Below are 7557 nucleotides of genomic sequence, written 5' to 3'. Positions count from 1 at the left end.
GTTTTAAAATATAACATTTTTACTCAAATATATTAGGATAATGACCTAAAATGCATAGTTAAATAAGGTCATATCATAGTTGTCTATGTGACTCTTTCATTGATATGCTGGGTTGGGCGCGCTTGTATGCTGGGTTGGGCCTATTTGTATGTTGGGCTGAGCCCGTTTGTAAGCTGGGTGGGGCCCGATATGTGGTTGGGGCACGTTAGGATGGAAAGAGCCCAATATGTGGGCATGGCCCGATGATATGTATGATATGTGATATTTTGGGGAACTCACTAAGCTTTGTGCTTACAGTTTTGTGGTTTAAACATTTTCAGTTACTTCTAGTTCCAAAGGAAATGGTCCGACTTGAGTGCATAACATCCCCCAATGATTTATTGCACTAATGAAAGTTATTTCACTCTGATGATTGTGATACATTTACTATGATTAATGTTGAAACAAACATTGTTTGAGTTTGATGATTTAAAAATGAAATTTTTTATTAGTTTTTTTCGGATGTTACACTAGAACATTAGACTTCTGTGGAATAAGAAAAATGAACATGCCTAGTGTATCTTGTGTTAATGAACATTTTTTAAAGATTTTTCTAGGAATATACTTCTATAAGACCGATTTATTGCTCTATGTCAACTTTTTTTTGTCTTTAAAAAAAAATATCAAACAAAAAAGTTCGCATTTTAAGAATGGTTCACAGGAAAATAAAGGTTCGCAAAATATTCTGATATTATATATATATATATATATATATATATATATATATATATATATATATATATATATATATATAGAGAGAGAGAGAGAGAGAGAGAGAGAGTTAGTTTCAAATGTTTTTAGCAAGTATTGTGTGCCTAAATGCACCAATGAGAATTAAGGAAATAATTAAATCACTAATAAATAATAAAAGGGTATAAGAGTAATCTACACTATAATTAATTATGGTAAAAGAAAACAAAATCAATCAATATCCCACTAATTTAGGTTACCAGTTTAATATAATACCACTACCGATTCCCCTACTTCTCTAAAAATCATCGTTCTCTCTTCACAGACCAATAAATCCTTATCCTCTCTTTATTTCGACACCACCAGAGCAGTAGCACCACCCCACAGCACCGTAGAACCACCAACTTTATGGATTGGAGAAGAGAATGGGTGGAGTTTGCCCTTTCGTCGGTGATGACGCAACATCATGAAATTCCAAAAGAGGATCCCAATGACAGAAATAGAAATCAAGGTGTTGAGGCAGTTGACAATGATTTTACCATACTTAATTCACCTACAAGTGAGATAAAGATAACCGATACAGGTAACAACGATTATACTTTAACCCTTTTTTCTTAAACCCTAATTGATGAAGCAACCTATTTTAATGGATGTTAAGTTTTGCTGAGTTGTACACTCCCTTAAATTCGCATCAAATGAAGAATGAGGATATCTGTTTTTTTTATACTTTAAGCTTTTGATTCTCTATTATTTATATATGTGTGCACAAAAGGTGTTTGAGGAAATGCCTGAAAGAGAATTTGGCCATGTTGTATGTATTCTGTCAAAACTTTCTGAATGCTTATTATTCTGTGAAGATTTGATTTCAATCTTCTTATTTGTCAAGATAGAAAAGTAAAAAACATTGTTAGATAGGAAAATTAAAAAACATCTTGGTAGAATATGTTATCATTCTCTATTATATCGTTTCCGGTAGAATATGTTACAAATTCTTTTAGAATATTCAAAACCATTCTGCAAGAATACTTTATTCTATAAGAATATTTATTGTTGTATTCTATTATAATGCATTGAATTGTTTAATTTTTGAAACATGATTATCTTTTCTTTGTGGATTTAGGTTTTGAAGAGGCTAACATTGATGTGGGAAGGAAGAAAATATATAGAACGAGAGTGTATTATACCAGAATGTGTTATGCTACAATGTATAAAGTGTTGCTTAAAAATAATATTCTTTCATAATAGATTAATGTTTTTGTTAGATTTTGATGTTTTTTTTTATTTTTTCTTTCAGAATGTTGTTATTATTCAATGAATCACAATCATACGATGTAATTATTTATTATATTATTAGTTCAAGAATTGATTTGTGTATTCTTTCAGAATGTATTTACTGGTTTATGGTTAACATTCTGTCATTCTGCCAGAATAAAATCGAAAAATATATTCACTAGTTTATGGTTGACATTCTATCATTTTGACAGAATAAAATCAGATTTTTAAATTTGAATTAATTTAAAATATTCAGATTTTTAAAAAATAAAGGAATTAATCATCCCTAAAAATCCAAAAATTTCCTTTTTTAATATAGGTTAATTGACTAAAATGCCCTTATGTTGAAATTTGTGTGATTATATGGTACATATTATCCTGTTCTACTATCATAAACCCTCAAGTCATGACATTTGATTATATTTCATCCGATGGTCTAGATCTGTGCATTCTGGCACCCAATAATTACTAAAAACAAAATAACCTAAACCTATATATATATATATATATATATATATATATATATATATATATATATATATATATATATGGGTGTTCATGGTTCGGTTTGAAGCCGTGAAAGCGGCCAAAGCGGACATCAGTTTGGTTATGCAATTACTATTTCTATTGATGGTTTGGCTTGGTGCTTCAAACTTTTGAAACCACAATAAATGGTTTGGCTTGCGGTTTAAAAATTTTCAAGTCATATAAAATCCGACCAGACAGTAGATATATATATATATATATATATATATATATATATATATATATATATATATATATATATATATATAACAACTTCTTTATATGTAATTTAGATAGTTTTATTATATATTAGTTATTATATATAAATAATAAAATTTAAAGCCTTCATAACAGAAGTCGAGTCTTATGAACAAAATATATCGACACAATCTTTGTGTTGTGAAGCCCAAACTCTGGTAGTTTTTATTTCCTTTTACGTTTGACAAATTTTATTTAATAGTTGTTTTGATAAAATTAGTTTAATGGATTGATAAAGAACTGCTACTGTAAATGCATGTAGGGTTTTCAAAAGATTACTAGATACAGTGAATGCATGCACCTTAAATAGCTAAACCCTAATAATAAATAACGGGTGGACAGGTCCAACCCAGATACAAAACATATTAAGCTGTAAGCCATAATGACGCAACGCTTAAGGCCCAACACTTAACACCTGAGAAGCCTCGTTATACCAACGATATAATCTTTAGACTATCATATACACAAGCTAGAGATTGATCATCTCTCCTACGCTTAAGGGTACAAAATTTATCTATGGTTTAAAGAGCTAATTACGTCTTTCACATGAGCTAAGGTTTATACACCTCGCTTGGACGCACGAAATCCAGCTATGGGAAATAGATAAGGGGATCATTTCATGATTCAGTGGCTTGACAACCCTCTTATCTTTGACCATAAGTTGAGATCCTTAAGGTTTATAACATTTTCATGCTATCAAAAATCGGGATCCTACCCCAGTAATTACTTATGGTTTATAATATTTTCATGTTATCAAAAATCAGGATCCTACCCCAGTAATTACTTAAGGTTTATAAAATTTTCATGTTATCAAAGATTAGGATCTTGCCCCAGATTTTACATAAGATCTATAACATCTTCATGTTATCATACGTTGGGAATTTTCCGCAGAGTATATAATCGAGTTGTAACGTTTTCATGTTATTATAAGTTAGGATCTCTACCATGAATTATATCACAAGTTCGGATCCTCCCCAGAACATAACATCAACATGTTATCTATTGAATCTATGGTGTTACACAAAATTTTTGTCAAAGTCCATGACCTAAACAGTTTATCCTAAGGAGAAATTTACCCCATGCGACCTGAGATCCTTATCTTTAAGGATCTCTAAGGATCATTGCTCTTAAGGATCCCTATCAACCTTCATTCGTAAAAAGCCTCATTATCGGCAGTAAACTGGAGTTCTCTCCTAAACTGAGATTTATCCTCAACAAATTTCAAAGCTTAAGAAAAAACTTGAAGACAATCAAGTTCCATCTTTCCTTGTTCTTAACTTTGAAATTTTAAGTAAAGGATCCTAAACTTTCCGGGATCCTAAATCAATCACTGATTTATGAACTTTCATGTTTTAAATTGACATCTTTAAAGAAGTTTTGAAGATTAGGAGTTAATCATCAAACTTCTGAAGAAACTTTCAAACTACTTAAAAAGTTAGTTCTTATCAAACCATTTTGTTTTAAAAATTGTCCACTGTTTTTAGGATCCTAACTATGCAACGATCTTAGTATTGTATTTTGCAGGAAACAAAGAAAGACAAAAGAAAGATTAGCCATTATATTCAAAATAAAAGGCTTACAGCCTTACATTAGTCAAATGATTACATCAAAAAACTAACCTAGTCACCTAAAAAAGGCCTAGACCTTATCCTAGTGATCATCAACTTTCTTCTCCCCTCCCTTAGTAAGCTATAATACAGGATTGTAGTTGGTGGTAGCAGGCTTTCTAGTCATCTTGGCCAGTGCGTCGAGCCAACCGTCCACGTCCCAGGCACCAACATTTTTAAGATCCTCCGTAAGATGAATATTGGCCTCCCAAACAGCCACCACATCGCCGACCTTCACGTCAGAGATCACCTCCTCCTTTTCGTGTACGTGCTCCTCCTCTCTCTCGGCCTTCTCCTTACTGAGTAGCTCCACCCTCCTCAGAAGATCCTCGTTGGTCGCCTTCCACATCTTTTCCTGACCCTGGAGGGCTTGTTCAGCCCACTCTACCCGAATCCTTAGGTCGGCGGAGACAAGATCAGAGACCTATGATAGAGATGTAGTGAATCAGCAAAAAACAAAATGAAATATGAAGCAAGAGTAAAATCAAGACTTATAGCTTGGGAGAAAGAGACCAGCTGTTAGAGAAAAACTTGACAAACACACTTGAACAAACGTTAGAATAAGTTTATATTGTGGAATTTAAAGTTTAACTCAAAGGATCATAAAGCTCAACAATAATAAAAGTTAGAGTTAGATAGTTAGATGATTAGACGTGGAAATATAAGGAAATATAAATGACAACAAGTATTATATCAAGTATACACTTAAGTTGATTCTTAACAAGGAATGCAATCAGACCAGGTTAGTAAGTGAGATCAAACTTAGTGATTAAGTCATGATTCACTTGCTCCGTAGGAGAGATTTAGATCTATTATATTTCAGATCATGTTTAGTTGAGTTTTGAGAGTAAGAAGTAGATGAGAGAGTAAGTTATGAATTTCAAGAGTATGAGATTGAAGATGCGTAGATGTATATTCATTCAGAAAGAGAGAACTCATTTTTATAGAGTCTCAAAGATTACAAAGGTCCTATTTGTTTAAAGTTACCATGCAAGGCACATTGGATAAAAGAGAGTACAATAAGAAAAACAGATAAAAGAATCAGACTAAGTGCTGATGACGATGACTGAGGTTGCGGTACTTGACTGCGGATGAGAGAGTGGTTGTAGATAAGTTAGAGGTTGAGGTTTGAATGAAGTTTAAGAGGGTCACTTCTATGTTTGAACACCAACTTTTGGAGAGCTTCCTCAGCTCCAAGACTCTCCAAAGATAAACCTGTGGATTCAACAGTTTTTGTATAATCAATTTTTGCAAAATCACAAACAATGTCTCTCAAAAATGTGCTGGCCCTTTCAAATGCAATTTTCATCTGGGGATCCTTCTCTAACTTGTTCCGAAACACACTTGCTATCAGAAAGACTTCATCCGGGTTCATACAGGGAAAGTCAGCTTAGGTTCGGACATAGTCCTAATTTCTTCTACTGAGAGTATACTGGATGAAATCTGCTTTCATGAATTTTTGAGGCTTGAACTTCTTGACTGCAGTGGGCCTGTCATTCGACCAGATTTTCTCAATTGTAGACCCATGCTTGGCAAAAATATGTAGTGTCTTTCAAATTCTAAAGGCAACCTCTTATCATTGAAAAGATTGCGGTCAAAAGATTCAAATACTGTGAAGCATTTTGCGTTGGGAGAGATGGGAATGTCCCAATAACCTTCATGAGGGGGTTCTACGTATGTGAAGTAAGACTTGTAATCGTCATCAAGTAATCTTCTGTGTGTATTGACCCAGGAGTTGATGAGGGATTCATCCATTGTGATGTCAAAGTCATTTTCCCTCCAGATCAAGTCAACAAATTTAGTTGATTTCCAGTTAGCTTTCTTTTGTTTGGTTGCGAGTGAGTCGAAGGAGTGTTCGGATGACATATGAGAGGCTAAGTTTTTGAAATGGGGGGTGTCACCGGTCGTTTCGCATAGGGATGAGATTCTCGAATTCTTTGTTGTTGCGGTGGTAACTGATGGCTTGGACTCTTTTGAGGAGAGGGAACATGTGTTTTCTTTTGTGGAGATGGTTGTGGAGTAGGATCTATTCTTGAATGATGGGATGCTGATGACTAAGATTTGTTTGAATGGGAGAATTTAGATGTTGGTGCGGATGAGAATGTTGATGAGAGATGCAATCCGAGTCTTGGTCTTCACTTCCCCCTCTTGAGGATGGAGCAGTTAGTACTTCCTCAAGCCATTGCTTAAGACCATCAATCTTCGCACACACTTCGTTGAATTGAGCTTTGAGTGCATCTGCAAGTTGTTGAGTTTTTGGAATTGTGGTGTTGAAAAGCAGTTTATGGATCTACTTGGTGAATTTTAGAATTTCCTGGCCATGAAAGTTGGATAATAAAGAACGGCGTAAGTTGTTAATGGTTGACTGCAGGACTGAAATGGTGGACTCATACGCATTATGAGTTTCTTCGACAAGTTTCCTGGATTGAGTTGATTGATCTGCAATTATCGATTAAAGTTCTGACTTGATTGTGGATACCTCTGAGATGAGTCGCTTTGTCGTTGCCAAGAATTACTGATGATCAGCTTTGCGGTTGGTATCCAGGGCTCGAATACCCATTTCAACTTTAACTGAGATTCACTATGTAGTAAGACGTTCTCTGGCTTCTAGTCGTTCAACGCGGTCAATGAGGAACTGCAGTCCAGGCAAATCTTCTGATTACGGTTGAGTAGATTTCACGACAGCTAAGATCCGATCAACTTTGTCTTGCAAACTCAAGAATTCTTTTCTCAATACAGCTAACTTCTTTTTGTTCTTCTTCTCCTTAGGCTTAGAGGTTGAGCGCTGAGAACCGCTTGATTCTTCGTCTTCATCAAAAATCATGAGATCATCAGAGGGATCAGGTTGGTTTACCTCATTTATGTCGATGTCGTCAAAACTGAAGGTTGGCGCGGAACTAACTTCAATCCCGGTTCCATCATTTTGTGATTCTCTAACATTTTGAGTTGGAGGGGGCTGAGATGGACCTGCACCACCATGAATGGACAGAGTATTGCAGATTGTCTCAGCCATTGCAGACAACCAATCCTGGACCTTTAGAATTATGGTTATAGTGTTTGCATTGTTTATTGCATCAACCCAATACTTGGCTATAGTGAGAATTTCCTGCTGCTTTTGTTGAAGTTGCTTGGTTTGTTGATCTTTCCTTGCTTGAAATGACCTACG

Source organism: Lactuca serriola, chromosome 5, assembly GCF_051521515.1.
Source record: "Lactuca serriola cultivar US96UC23 chromosome 5, Lser_US96UC23_V15, whole genome shotgun sequence".
Taxonomy (NCBI): domain Eukaryota; kingdom Viridiplantae; phylum Streptophyta; class Magnoliopsida; order Asterales; family Asteraceae; genus Lactuca; species Lactuca serriola.
Note: the sequence above shows the minus strand (reverse complement) of the source record.